This window comes from Apus apus, chromosome 6, assembly GCF_020740795.1.
Source record: "Apus apus isolate bApuApu2 chromosome 6, bApuApu2.pri.cur, whole genome shotgun sequence".
NCBI classification, from domain to species: domain Eukaryota; kingdom Metazoa; phylum Chordata; class Aves; order Apodiformes; family Apodidae; genus Apus; species Apus apus.
Genome location: NC_067287.1, coordinates 26,191,080 through 26,206,396, shown reverse-complemented (window position 1 = coordinate 26,206,396; position 15,317 = coordinate 26,191,080). Strand labels below are relative to the sequence as shown.

Sequence of the window (15,317 nt, the reverse complement as noted above, 5' to 3'; positions counted from 1 at the left end):
TCATGTGTGAATTATCCCACTCACACCTTTGGAAAAGCATGCTGACAACACACCAAGGATTGAGTCCCTACATAGCATATTGCTGGCTGGTAAGGTCAATAGAGGTGTAAGGGAATGTATTCCTTTGAGCAAAATTTTAGCTGGTTTGTTTGTTTGTTTGTTTTGTGAAATCAAGCTTTAAAACAAATCAGTATTGTTAGTGTTCACAAACTAAAAATTTTGCCAGGAAGGTAATTTTGATGGAGTTTTTTTAAAAAACAATGTAGTTATTTTAGAGCAACTTACTCCTTTCCTCCTCTCTCTATGACCTTATCAGTTACACTTGATATAATTTTTCCCTCCTGGGATAAGAATAGCTACCAGTGTAGCTTGGTTGGTATAAATCTTTCTATAACAATTGGAGCAAGTCCCACTGTCCAGTAAACTCTTTTTTTCGTCTCTTTCTCTTGTCACGATAGCCTCAAGTTTAAAATTACCCCTTCTCCTTTTCTGCTTGCTGGTGCTTGGGGTTGCTAAAACACACTGCCCTCTTTGTTGCAAAAGGGTCCAGCCCAGGATACACTTTGGGGTATGTTTGGTATCACTCTGAACTTTGATCTAGACAGTGGGTTTTTTTGGTGCTTTAGTGTATTTGATGATGAGCCAGGAGAGCCTGGGACACTCACAGAGTATGTTCACAAGTGAAGAGACATGAAGTCTAGCTCAGGGCCAAGCGTGATGGATGCTCACCTTCTGGTCCCACACCAACACAGACTGCTCCATTGCCTTTCAGTCTTTCTGTCTTTGCCTCCCTCCTCTGTCAGTGCTTACCTACTTCACAAAGACATCATGACTACAATTTGGAAGTGTTTCTTGCAAATACTACGGTTAGTTACAGTTAACCACCTGGGACAAGCAGTCTGTTTCCACAACACACTTCCTATAGCTGCAACTATTTTTGCTCACAAACACGTGTTTCCTTTTTCCACCCTCATTCTTTTCTCTATTTTTTGTCTTGATTTTCCCTCTTTCATCCATGTACCTCTTTCAGAGCTAACTTCTTTCCTTCTCTAACCTGACTGTCCCCTAGTCCCTGTCTACCCTGCTTTTGAAGCAGAGGCTGCCCTTCAGCATGTGCAGTAACTCCTTTCTGGAATGTGGCTTCTCCTTTCCCCAATCCCCATTCCTTCTTCGTGTCCTACCCCCAACAGTACCCTACAGTGATAAACTCCCTTTTCTCCTATCATCTCCCTTCCAACTTGCCATCACTGACAACCTGGAAAATCCTTCTGGGAATTTTTAAGCCTTTAAAAATGCATCCAGTGATATACCCACTTCCAAAGAAGGTTTGCTCATCCCTTGGTCCATACACCAGAGTTCTCTACCATGCAGTCTTCAATGCTTCTCCATTCTAATCCCAAGTGACTTGGAAAACAACACTTCTGCGGCTTCCCTAAGGAGACTGATTCAAAGCCAAGATTTCCCCTGTGATGCATTATACCTATTTGTCTTTGCTCTGTTCAGTTACATAGCTCCTATTATACTTACTGTTACCACCCTAAATAATGCTCATTATATCAAAATGCTACTGCATTGTTTTCCATGAAACAAAGGTGGTGTTTACATTGAAGTAGCTTGTTCTGTTTCACCAACAGTTTTCTAGTTCTGCTTGTGGATGATGAGCAGTTGCCCACAGCAATACAAAATATTCTTTCAATAAAATGTTTTGTGATACTTTCTACAGAGGCTGCTAAAGTCTATCCACACAAATTATAGTCTGTTGTCTCCTGCTGCTTCTCATTCTTTGCTTCAATATCTGGCCTATATTCTCATGACTCTGGGTCGTTCCCTCAGGGCTGGAACAGAAAGCCTACACACTCATGCTTTTTTGTTTCCTGTCTTCCTAATTGAGAAGGGGAACAATGACTTTCAGTGTGCTACTTTTAAGGTTCTGTGATGGTTTTAAATCCCACTTCCCATCTGCATCACTCCCCATTAGGTGTGTAAACCTGCAGTCATCCAGGATATAGAGATTTCAGCCTGAAACGTAGCTCATGTGCTCCCTCATTTGTCTGATGCCTCCTTCTACTGATATATTGGTCTGATCTTTCCCACAGGCCCGTGGGGCATGCTGTATTATTATTTTCATCAATGTGCCAGCAGAAGCTACCAGGGCTCAGCGCAGCAGCAGGGCAAACACCTCTGTATAGAGCAGATCTAATGAGACAGTTCCCATTGGGGTGTGTGTGTGGCTTTGCTCCTTGGTTCAAGCTCAGGCACCCCATGAATCACTTTCTTTTTTCAAATGATGCTTGAGAATATTTCATTGTCATCATCTTTCCTAAAAGAAAAAAGAAAAAAGAAAAAAAAAAAACACAAAAAAAAGGTGTACATTAAGGAGTTAAGCCCAGATCTAACACATGCAAGGGCACTGACCTATAAATTCAGTCAACAGGTGCTGAGTGGTAAATACATCAGTGCAAACAGGTTGCCCAGAGAGGTGGGACATGCCCCATCCCTGGAAACATTCAAGGTCAAGTGGAATGAGGCTCTGAGCAACCTGATCGAATTGAAGATGTCCCTGCTCATTGTAGGGGAGTTGGACTAGATGACCTTTAAATGTCCATGTCCTTTCCAACTCAAACCATTCTGTGATACTATGATTCTGTAGTTCTAAATGCCACTTCAGAATCTGTGATTAATATTTTGGACTGGCTGGCTCAAGGCACCGAGAGCCATCTTGTCAATAGACTGTGTCCATTTGGTCTCAGGAACTTCTATGCCTCTGCTTACCCAGCCCGTGTCCACTGCAATACAGTTATCTGAAGAGGTGCCTAACCACTTCTCCATCATACAGCATAGAGATAGGAATGGATCAATGAAGGTCATGTGCATATGCTGATGGTGTGGACTGCAGACCTACAGAATGGCTGTGGAAGGTTTAATATCTTGAATAACAATAACAAAGACAAGAGCATGCTCCTGCCCTTCAAGGTGTACTGGGAAGAGGACTGTGAGCAGTAGATATCTTGCAATGGCATATCCCTGAGTATGAAGGAGATATTTAGAAGATCAGAGCTTTAAGTGGCCTGGCTTCATTGACAGTGCTCCAGAGGGAAGAGGATACCTTCTGAATGCATTGCAGTTCCCCTGTGGCCAACATGCTGCTGAGTGGGACTGTGTCACCAGCACCACTTATATCTAGGTTGAGAAGAGAGGTCTTCCAGAATGGATAGTAAATATGCAAAACCATATGAAGTGCAAACCTGGGGACCCAGCCTGCTAATTGTCTTGCCACTTGTAGAAAGAGAAGCGTATGACAGATATGTGCTGATGAGCTGGGTGGCCATAAAAGTTATCTGCTTTTGGATTTGAATTTAGTTTTCTTTTGGGTGTGACAATGATGAATTAAATACATTCTGTAAAATTTTCACACCCCAACTATTTCAAAGTTTGTAGTAGGGTGGAGACTCCTGTTATGTGGTTATCTGGTCAGCTGCCTTGGAGGAGTTAGGACTGAAAGAGCCACATACTGTGGTGGTACTTGGGGTTTGTGGTGTGATTGTTATCTCAGCATTGTTGTGATTACTTTTTAAAGGTAAACTTTTGCTATCACTGCATTGACAGTATAACAAAGGAGAACTTTCTCAAACAGAAACAGGCCCAAAAGTTGTGATGCATTCTTGCAGATAAGAGATTAATCAAATGCTGTGCTGAAAATTGCAAGGACAGGTGAGGCAGGACAACCCTGTCTTGGACTTCCTGCAGCACCAAAGTGGCTGAAGACACACATGCCACTGTCTGTTCCCAGACAACTTTAAGTAGTTTTGAAGACGCTGTCTTTCAAGAGTTTTCAAGCTGGGCTTTGCTGATACTATTACTGGTTAACTGGAGCTAGGCTTAGGCAGCTCAGGCCTTGCTGGGTTTGGAGGAGTACAAACTATGAAGCCACAGGTTTCTCCAACATGTAACTATATCTCCTCTATTTTGTGTCTGTCATTCAGAATCTCACAGGTTACTGTATTGGGAACAACCTGCATTGTACCTGTAGGCCAAAGCTGCAAAAGGCAGTACTCCCACCTTCAGAGCAGAGATCACTCACTCTGTCACGCTCAAGGCTTGGTCCAGCAGCACTCCTCTTACAGGTGTAAGAACAAAGACAAAGCTGTGCACACTGCAGTGCTCTTGCCCCTTGCCTCCTGTAGCAAGTGTCCTGGTTTCACTGGGACAGACAGAATTACAGGCCAGTCAGTATCCTGAAGGCAGCTGGGAGCTCTAGTCAGGGCAGCTGCCCCAGATTGGTGACAGGTGTGTCCTCACCTCGTGCTCATTATAAAAGGGGAAGTGGGATAAGGGTAAGGAGTTCTCATTCCTGGGACTCTTCTTTCTTGCCTTGCTGCTCCCTCTGCTGCTCCTGAGGACTGGGCTAAGTATGAGCTCATATACTTTCTGTTGGTGTTTGTATTGGGTTTGTTATTTCACAAAATCTGTTTGTATTTCAGCCTGCAGGGCTTCTCTGCTCTTCCGGATTCCCCTTGTCTGGGGAGGCATCATTGGGTGAGAGAGCAAACTGCTTCAGTTTAGCTTCAGATATGGGGTGAACAAAGGAAACAAGAGGCTGGTGAAGGGTTTGTTTCCTCTTTGGCAGGAGATGCTTCTGAAAACTGCCTTTCAGGCTGAGCGGGGTGCAGTGAAATGGCGCACGTTGAGCAGTGGTTACTGGACAGCGACCCCACTGCGCTCACAGCCGGGCCCATGGCTGAAAGCTCTCCTAGGTCCCAACATCCCCACCCGCTCTGCCTACGCTTCTGCCAGCGGAATCCCCTGGAACAAAGACCGCTCAGCTCCGCTCCCCGCCGCCGGCGCCGGAGCCGCCGGAGCCGCTGCCCTCGGGCAGAGCGCGGGGAGGCCGCGCGGGGGCGCTGCAGCCTCACGCGCCGGGGGCTGGACGCGGGGCCCGGCTGTGCGGGAGGGGCCTGCAGGAAACCCAGGTGCGGTCTGAGGGCCGGTCGGCTCGTCCCTGGCCTGTCTGCGCGGCGGTGTTCTTGGGGAGCTGTTTCTGGGTGCCAGGCTGTGGTCTCCTTCACCTCAGCCCGGCGTTGCTTGTGACTTGTGGTGCGGCCTGTTCAGGTCATGCCGAGGTGCCTTGTGGTTTCCTAGAATCCTGCGTGAGTCTCCTCATATGTGTGGCTTTATGTTGACAAGGGTTTCTCTTCATCAGCAAGAAACTCTAAAATCTGCTCAGCAGCGACCAGTGCATTGTTTGATTCTGAGGTGCTAGCACTTGTAGGGACAGAGTAGATGTCCTAGGGCTGAGGAGGTTTTGAAGGTGTCAGAGCAGAGCACAGTCTTTTGTGGGAATTTAAGCATTGTTCATTTATGCTTGTTAATTTGATGAGAAAGAACGAGCTGTCAAAACAGTCCTCCTAGCAGGCCAGAGAAGCAAAGCAGTTTGAGTAGAAGTCATTTATTTCTTCAAGTAACTATGTTCTGTTCTGGTTGTTAGCAGCCTTTCCTCAGGGGAGTGGGTAAGGATTGTTGGTTCTGGCCAAAGGCCAGATTGGCTTGTTAGTAAAATTCTGATTACCTACATCCAGAGTGGAGAGGCTTCAGGCTAGAAGGTCCCCCCTTACTACATGATCAGTAACAACTTACTGAGTCTAGTTATCTATGATCCTGTTTAAACCAATTAATTTATAAGATAAAGCATAAAGTTACTAATTATGAGCATGGCTTGTGTGGCCATACAGGGTCTGCAAACATCTATCATGCAAAACATTTTAAAGGAAGTATGTGGTATTGGTCTGTGTGTGTTAGATGGGAAAAGTGGACAAAATCATCACATGAGGGCACGCATACCTCTCATCAGATCCTCAAGAGAATGAGGGAGAAGGCCATGCTAATACCTTGCCTTGGCATTGCTACAAAGTCTAGTATACAAAGGAAGCTTGGATGCTGTCACCACATGAAAAAGAGCTTACAATAAAAATTAAAATTCCAATGAGCAAAAAACAGAAGTTGGATATTTATATTCTCTAGAGAACATAAGAGACTGAAATTACTACTCTGAAACATTACTTTAACCACACTGATCACCATGGGACATTCTAGTGAATTGGCCTTTGTCATGTAAAGACTCCAGATTTCCTCACTGAAGTTCACAGCCTCCATGCTCCTGGGAAATGGGCATAGCTACTTCATAAAAATAAGCCACACAACTGCTTAATTGCTTCAAGATACAGCATTTCGACTTCATTTCAAGGGCCCTCCACAGCCACACATTACTGTGCCAAATCAGCTTGATTACAAGGGACTTCAGCCTGAGAATGCAACCACAAGAAACTGCAGTGCATGCAAGTTGCAAAAGTTAATAGGGCTATGACAGCACTTGCAGCAAGAGTGACCAGCTCTGGAGCTGCTCAGCTCCCATCTTTGTTAGCTTTCCTTCAGTGTCTCTAGTGCACACTATACAGTTCAGGGTAAATATATTCAAGCTAACTCTTAACTGGATCACAGAGGAAGCCTGAATGCAGGAATTACATAGCTATATTTAGACAAGCTCTGAAGTAATTAATGTATCCTTGTTGTCAGAATAAAACCTCAGTGAGCTCTGCTCAGTCTAAGCTTTCGCAGCTACTACCTAGGCAGGTGTATGCACATCATATGAGAATGTACAGATCCCTGCTTGCTCATGACTGACTGCTGGCAAACTTTGAAAAAGGGGCTTTTCATGCTTGTCTCTTTCATCTCAGCTTTGTAAATGCTGGTCATTAAAAGTGAAAGTTTGTTCAGGGGCTTTTGTTGTCCTAGATGAAGTGCTGCTTCAGTTTTGAGTCCGTAGCCTTATGCAGTTCCAACTGAGCCACAGCAAAGCACACCCATATCCAGAGGAGTTAAGCAGCCTGCTGGATCCTGTTGCAGCCTAGTGAAGCTGGTGAAATAGAGGTGTCCATATTGTTTGTACAGATACTGCAGAATCCTGGATTTTCTGTGTCCTCACCTTAGCTGAGTTACAAAGACATGAACCCAAGAGAAGTCCTCAACCTGCACATTTTTGTAAGTTATGAGACTCTTTCAGAATAGCATCACCATATGCTTTTCCTGTTGTTTCATTCCTCACTAAGCACCCACTGTTGCATACTTATCTGGGAGGCAGGACATTTGACCTATGATTTTTTTTTGTTCTCATCTGGTGCAGCTGGCCTTTACAATTACATTCAAGTTATCTAGATGACTATCAGAAAATGTGAAAGTTGGTGTTTCTCTGTTTTCGTTTTGTGGATACTGCTGCTAAGCATTAATGTTACAATAGCGTATGGGGCTAATTGTAGACTGTTCCCAAGCCTAATTTCAGACTTCCTCAGGAATCCCCTTCTATCTGGGAGCTGACTTGGTTACTTCAAAGCCAGGAACAGAGCATCATCAGGTATCACTGGAAAATATGGTGTGATAAATTTCTGTTTTCTCTCTGTAGATCTGTTTATAGATCAGCTGCTCATTCCTTTGCTTCAAGTGACCACTGAAAAGTCACACATGTTCTTTATCTCTTTAATTCAAAGTCAGCTCTTCTTGCTGATTGCCCTGTCTGATTGCTAGAATTCTTTATCCTTGTTTGTTTGCTAGCTATACTGCAGCAGCAGAGGCAAGATATGGCCATTTGGAAGCTGATAGCAGTGAAGTTGTATTTGGTACATATCATAGTCATCAGCATCACAGCTGAAGCTTGTTGCATCTGAACTACCCTCCCTTTGATGAAAGTGGCCCTTTAGGTGCTACAGTGTACCTCTTCAACAGTACTGTTGGATGTGATTATATTCCTATTGGTTATTCCTGATCTTTTTTAAGACTCTTATCTCTGTGCCTGATATTAGAGAGTACCTGCTGTGGCTGGCCCAGGCATTTTTAAGCACTGTTTTGTTGGTGTTCACAATATGATGGGAAGTGTACAAATGTATTACTACTTATGCCAAGGTCTTACTGCATGTGCAATCAACAATATAGAATTCTTTAGTTACCAAGTCATTGATTCATGTTATTACTGATTTAAGGATTTAGCTCTACAGGCTGTTTGGTTTCTTTCCTGTATTAGGTAAGAAAAAAGCTGTAACAAAAAAAGTCAGTCATGCCTCTTCTCATTTGGTTGCTGTGGTTACACTATGTTTTCTCGTGACATCAGTGAGGGCTCTGTAATGCTTGTGTGATGGACTGTTTCAGTGTCTCTTCTGCTTGAGGAAAAAAAATAGTTGAAAGGGAAAAATTAATTTGGCCATTTGCATCTTTCCTTCTAGTTACGTTTTTGTAACTAGGTGATTACTGATAGTGGTTTACAGAAGAGCAAGTGGTGCTTTTTTAATTAACTTCATGTAAGGCAGCTACAAATTTTTGTAGTTGATATGGAAACATAACTATTTTTCCACTAAGAAAAGGAACATTTCATTGTTTCCAAGCTTTGAAAACTATCTCAGATATCACCTTTTGTCTGTCTAGGTTTTTCTGCTGTTTTCAAGGCTGTCTGAGCTTTTTCAAGTTCTTCTCAAACTTTCTGTAATACAGAACAGCTGATCATCCTTGCTTACCTGGACTTGTAGTCCACAGCATTTCAAAATGTGGCAGGATAAATCTGTGGAAGGGGAATCCCTCAGAGTTGTTAAATGTACTCTTTGAAGGTCCTGTGCTGCTGGTCAGGGAGGGTTGGGACAGTGTTTTAGGAAGGTTTCATTGCATACTTCATTTCATACTCTTCCCTGACATCTGCTCTTACCCAGTATTGGAAAGTGGACAGTGGGTGGAGTGCATAATTTTTCTGGCCTACTTGAGGCACAGTTATTTTCTTAGCCTCATTTGCTGATAGCAAATTGCAATTTGATCTGATTAAAGCCTAAAAAGTGCAGCAGCCTCCATATTGTTTGAAGCTCATATGATTGTAATTCCTTTTGGGTGGGCATATTGGTCTGTAGGAAAAAGGTGCTACTTCAGGGTGATGGTGTAGGTCAACAATTGCAGGTTCTCTGACTGCCCTGCTATTTCCATTGCAGGTCAGGCAGTTCACCCATGTGACAGAGTCTCCTCAAACATGGTGGTGGGAGCAGCTGGGTGTGTTCAGTACAACCAAAGGAATCAAGCAGCCTTGAAGAAAATTGTCATAGGACTCTGTGAGCAGCCTGCAGACTCTGTGCTTGAAGTGAGTAATGGCGTCTTTCCTAACAGGTTAACTGCTTAATTACATACCTAAGTCAAGCAAGGGCCACTTCTGATTTCAGAGGCTAGAAATGTTTAGGCTCAAGAAGGGAATGCTCAGGGGGCGTCTCGTTAGTGTCTATAAATACCTGATGGGGGCTGTAAAGAAGACAGAGCCAAGCTTTTCTTAGTGGTGCCCAGTGACAGAAGTGATATAAGACGTTTTGTTTAAATAAGAAAACTTTCATTGAGGGTAGTCAGACACTGGTGCAGTAGCTGACCCTGCTTTGAGCAATGGGGTTGGACTAGACAATCTCCCAAAGTGCCTTTCTACCTCAGCCATCCCGTGATTCTCCATGCCTTTGTTCCAGGCAGCCTGAATTGTGGCATTATCACATTCTCTATGGTGTCTGTATAAGCTTTAGGTCTTGTCCTGACTCACCTTTTCCAACAGAAATACCCAAGAGTAAGGGCTTTCTGCTTCACCACCTAGGAATTCATAGGTAGAAATCAACAATCTGTATAGCTGCTGCAGTGTCTTTTAGCATAATTCCTAACTTTTCTGCCTGCTATGTCTGGTCTGGAATCATGCCTGCAGCCATTGTAAAGCAGGTACTATTTTATTAGTACTCATTTATATTGCACTCTCCTTGATTATCGTACACGTGGCAATACTACTAGCATTAGATTAAAGAGTTACTGCTGCTGTGCTGTCCTACCACAGAACTGCGCATTTTTGCTATTCACACAACCAGTGAGTTAACAGTAACTGTCTTATTTTGTCTGTGGAAGGAAGGCATAGAAACTTGTGATGGAAAAAAAAATGCTAGAGATTCATTTTATAACAGCAGCTATCTGTGCATTCACTCAAAACTGACCATACAGTAGCCTGTAAGGTCTAGATTGCTCACAAAGGCAGAAACTTACAGATTTAAAAGTGAGTATGAGGAAGAGGAATGAACCTACAGGGGCAAACTCAAGGCCCATTAAAGAAGTCTGAATCACCTGAATTTAAGAAGTGTAGGAGACCTTTTTTTAATAAAATTCTCTGTATAGTATGTCTAGTGCAGACTGCTTTGGTGACACTGAATGCATCTATACAGCCTGTTCTTGCTGTTGAAAATCTGTCCTAGGGTGAGTTAGCTGCAGCAGAGCTCAGAGCTGAGAACATGGTCTGCTACATAGTTTGCCAGTTTCAAGAAGATAAGCTAGGAGGATATCTCTTGCTTAAATACTTACAAAGAGTATGAATAAGAAGCATGACTGCAATGTGTGTGACTTGGAAAGGGAAAAGAAAAATTTAAACACGGTATTATCAGCATAGATAAAATTCCATCTGGAAATGGATTGAAAAGACTAATCCTTGGTAGGTAGCAGCACCTAAATGGGTGATATGAGTTACATATGAGTTTTTCAAATCAGAAACCTTTATTGCATAAGAAAGTATGATGCTTATTGGATTCCAACCTTATACAGTTCCTTCTGATGTAAAAATATATTGAACAAAGGATGTTTAAGTGTCAGTTGTTGAAAACAATGATTCTAACTTGTGTTTCAAGAAGTATTCATGGTACTTTAAGTCTGCTGCTGATCCATGCTGTAATGGGACAGTGTTGTTAATAGCATGCCCTCTTGAGCAACCTCGGAGAGCTTTAATGCAACAGACTAACGAAAACAAAAATCCCAAATAAATTGTTATTAAACTTGTGAAGTCTCAAGGTAAGAATTTCTCAATCTCTATCAGTACAAAATTGCACTCTTGCACAGGTTTTCAGTAAAAATAAGGAAGGGTTGCTAGCCTTCAAAATTTTCCACTGAAAGTGCAGAGAGAGTGACCATCTGCTACCATGGTCAGTGGTCTGGGCCTGTTCCTGCCTTTATGGGATCAGGCAGCAGCAATCTGTCTCACTTGCCAGCTGAGTCCCACAGCCTTCAGGCAAGTGGCTCTTGTTCCTTTCTCTGGCACTGAACTGAACATCTAACTTTGACCCAAGAAGAGTTTTGTCAAAAATGGTTTAACTGCACCACAAATGCGCACAGTTTTGTTGTTTTTTTAAATAAATTGGCATTCTCTGTATGAACTTTCTGGCCAATTCTAATTATGTAAAAGTGACTAATAGGACCCACTCGCCCACCACTAGGAAGTGGCAACCATGTACTCATGCATACCCAAGTGAAGAAATTAGGGCAGGAGCTAAAAAGGACTCTGCATGACTCGTGAGATGTCTTGATTTGAGATTTTGCTGGGGTATTCCCTTTCAATACTTTATGAATACAAAAATATCATGATGTCTCTAGTGATCATATATAATCAGAACATCAGTTTCATGTTAAAAGAACTGAAAACAGCATTTTGCAAAACATAGGAATATTTTCTAGCAACTACACAGACCAGCAACACTTCATTTTTCAAATGATACATGAATGTCAAGACAATGTATTTCTAAGTGACAGGTTTAAGAGTTTTTATTATAAAATACAAGTTTAGGTAGCATGGCAAGCCTTTAGGCATACTCAGTATAGAACTATACATGTTTTGTATGTGTATTTCTGTTTTACTGTATTTCATTGTATACATTTAATAAATCCTAATTCTGCTTTCCCACAGTACCTGCTTCACATACAATAGGCTGTTTCTAGCTTCTGCTCTTCCAGTTCTGCTGCAGGACAACTGTCTGCAACACTTAAACGTTTTACTAAACTGAACTTGGTTTTTGCTATTATGTGATGAGTAAGATTTTGTGATTTATTCATGAACTTAAAGCCACATGAGTGAGCTTTGGTGATAGTCTGAGTAGTTAGCTACAAGTGTTGATGCTTTTAATCCATATACTGTCCTTCAGGACAACTCATAAAGACATTAAGTTTTATTGTGAGGGTGAGAAAAGAAGATAAACATGAGTTTCTACTACATGTGGTTCATCTGGCTTTTGTAATAGTAAGGCTTCATTATCTTTCTTTACAGATTTGACACAATCTCTGCACTTCTGCAAGGACTAGATTTATGATAAGTAGTTCTTAATTTACCATCCAATCTGAAAAGAATCTGAAATTTTGACAAACTTAGGAATCTGAGAAAAATATATTTGTACGTTTGGCAGACAGTTTTGATATACATTCTATCTGGTTAAGGTAACTTTTAAAGTAAAACACTATTTCAAAGAAATCAAATATTTAATTTTGACATACTAACAAATTTATTTTTTCAGAATTTTCCTATACACAAACATTTGCCAAAATATAAATACAATGTTTAATATGAGCAGCTTATCAGTGATAGAGGGTATTAAATTAAAATACTTCATATGTCTGGATGCTATTTCTTGTTCTGCATGTTGGAAAGTAACACCTAAAGCATCCATTGTTGTCCCATCTAAACAGACTCTTTTGGGGAGAATAATACAAAAAGGCAACACATTTAGATACGACATTCATGCTGTGTGTAGACAGTTCCTCTCTCTTCCTCCAGACCTTCTTTTGCAGCCTGATTTTCCTTCAGATGCCATGCAGGTTGTTACCCTCCTCTGCGTGTCATCTCCCTACTGAATGAGAGACAGCCTGTGTCCCCTCCTGCCTCACATAATTGTTTGCTGAGATACTAACAGTCTGGTCCTGTGGAGCATCCAGCATTGAAAAAGAGGAGAAAGGAAATGCATATCCACCCTTAGCATTGTGACTGTCTTTCCAGGAACTACAAAACAAATGCTTAAGTTGTATTTCTGACTGAGGCATCTGAAATCTGAGAGTAAAGCAATTTTCACTTCCATGTAACAACCAAAACTTCCTTGTGATCAGTGGTAGTAGATCAATGGCTGTATTTAGAAAAAGTATATGGAAGCCTGGTCTTTCTTAATGTTAAAATATGAAGTAAAAACATGGGTAACAATGGAAGTTAATCTGAAAACTACAGTGTAAACTATTATAATAGAATCATAGGGGTTGGAACAGACCTCTGAAGATTGAGTCCAACCTCCCTGCTGCAGTAGGAACACGTAGGGAACTTCCTGTGTTGTAGCTTGGTGCCATTTCCCCTTGTCCTATCACTGGGCACTACTGAAAAGAGACTGGCCCATTCTTGACATCCACCCTTCAGGTATTTATAGACATTAATAAGGCCCTGTCTTAGTCTTCTTTTCTCAAGACTAAACAGCCCCAGATCTCATAGCCTTTCCTCAAATGACAGATGTTTCTGTCCCTTAATCATCCTTGGAGCCCTCTGTTGGACTCTTTCCAGTATATCCCTATCCCTCTTGAACTGGTGAGCCCAGAACTGGACACAATACTCTGGATGTGGTCTTACTAGGGCAGAGTAGAGGGGGAGGATAACCTCCCTTGACCTACTGGTGACATTATTCTTAATGCACCCTAAGATACCATTGGCCTTCTTGGCCACAAGGGCACATTGCTGTCCCATGGATAACTTGTCCACCAGGACCCCAAGGTTCTTCTCCATGGGGCTGCTTTCTAGCAGGTCAACCCCTAATCTACATTGGTGTGTGGTGGCTTTTCTCCCCAGGTGGAGGACCCTACACTTCTGTTGCACCACACTAGGTTCATCTTTGCCCAGCTCTCCAGTCTGTCTAGATCTCTCTGAATGACTGCACAGCCTTCAGGTGTATCAGCCAAGCCTCTCAGCTGTGTATCATTAGTGAACTTCAGGATACACTCTATCCCCTCATCCAGATCATTGACGAAGATGTTGAATAAGACTGGGCCCAATATTGACCCCTGGGTAACACCACTAGTCACAGGTCTCCAACTGGACTCTGCACTGTTGATCACAACTCCAGGCTCTATTGTTTAGCCAGTTCTTGATCCACCTCACTGTCTACTCTTTTAGCTCACACTTCCTGAGCTTATCCACAAGGATGTTATGGGAGACAGTGTCAAAAGCCTTGCTAAAGTCAAGGAAGACCAACATCCACTGTTCTTCCTGCATCTATGCATTCTGTCACACCATCATAGAAGGCTATCAGATTGTTCAGACATGACTTCCTCTTGATGAATCCATGCTGACTACTCCTGATAACCCCCTTTTCTTCTATGTGCTTAGAGATGACCTTTAGAATAAGCTGCTCCACTGTCTTTCCAGGAATAGAGGTGAGGCTGACTGATCTGTAGTTACCAAGGTCCTGTTTCTTGTCCTTCTTGAAGAGTTGAGTGACATTAGGTATTTTCCAGTCCTCAGGCACCTCTCCCATTTTCCAGGACTTTTCAAAGATGATGGAGAGCAGTGTAATGATGAATTCTGCCAGCTCCCTCAGCACACATGGGTGCATCCCATGGGGGCCCATGAATTTTTAGATGTCCAGTTTCCTTAACTTATCTTTAACCTAGTCTTCTTCAATCAAGGTTAAGTCTTCATCTCTCCCAACTTCTGTGATCTGGGGAATCCTGAGGGTCAGCCTTAGCAGTAAAGACCGAGGCAAAGAAGGAATTAAGTAACTCCACTTTCTCCATATCCTTTGTCAGCAGGGCACCCACTTCATTCAGCAGTTGGCCCACATGTTAATGTGAAGAATTTTTGCACAGGATATGTGCCTGTGGCTTACATATGGGAGAGGGAATAACATGACTTTAGAATTTACTGAAAAGTTATTAGAATGATATATTATTGCACAGAGATGAAGAGAGAAAAGAGCTTAAAAGATGTTCCATCTTAATGAAACTACTATAAAAAGACTAGATAAAAAATTATTACATAATTAGTTTAGCATTTTAAGGGAAAGGAAAATACTATTAATTTGTGAAGGAGTCAGTCATCTTTGCTACAGAATTAAGAGTGAGAGAGCGCTTATAAATGCTACCCACACGATGTAACACCTCATCAAAGCTCAACTATGAAACCAAATTATTCTGCTGATTACTACTCTTCTAGCCATCTTTCCTGCATGTAAAACATTAAGTCAGCCAGTTATGAGCTATCAAGTATTTCCAGAGTGTCACTTACCAGAAGGATTTTATAACTTACAGAGAAACGAAGTGTTTTGCTTTCTGATCTTGATTAAGTACTGCTAACATGCTATGTTTTGTGACAGTTTCAAGTGCAGATTATTTTTGGTTCTTGTTTTCCCACCCAACTATTTCTACATTTTTTTGTCCTGCTCATTACATCTAATTTTTTTACCTGTATAATGCAAATCAATTAGATGAGGTTTTGT

The 15,317-nt window shown here is 42.1% G+C and overlaps 1 protein-coding gene across 1 annotated transcript in view; it reads left to right on the top strand.

The window, feature by feature from the left end:
* The first annotated feature begins 4,344 nt into the window (after positions 1 to 4,344).
* The window catches only part of RAPH1 (Ras association (RalGDS/AF-6) and pleckstrin homology domains 1), a 209,885-nt gene continuing 198,912 nt past the window's right edge, over positions 4,345 to 15,317 (top strand). Inside the window, exons 1-2 of the mRNA XM_051623049.1 lie at positions 4,345 to 4,409; positions 9,015 to 9,160. The gene's annotated coding sequence lies outside the window, so the exon portion shown is untranslated. The remainder of the gene's footprint in view (positions 4,410 to 9,014; positions 9,161 to 15,317) is intronic.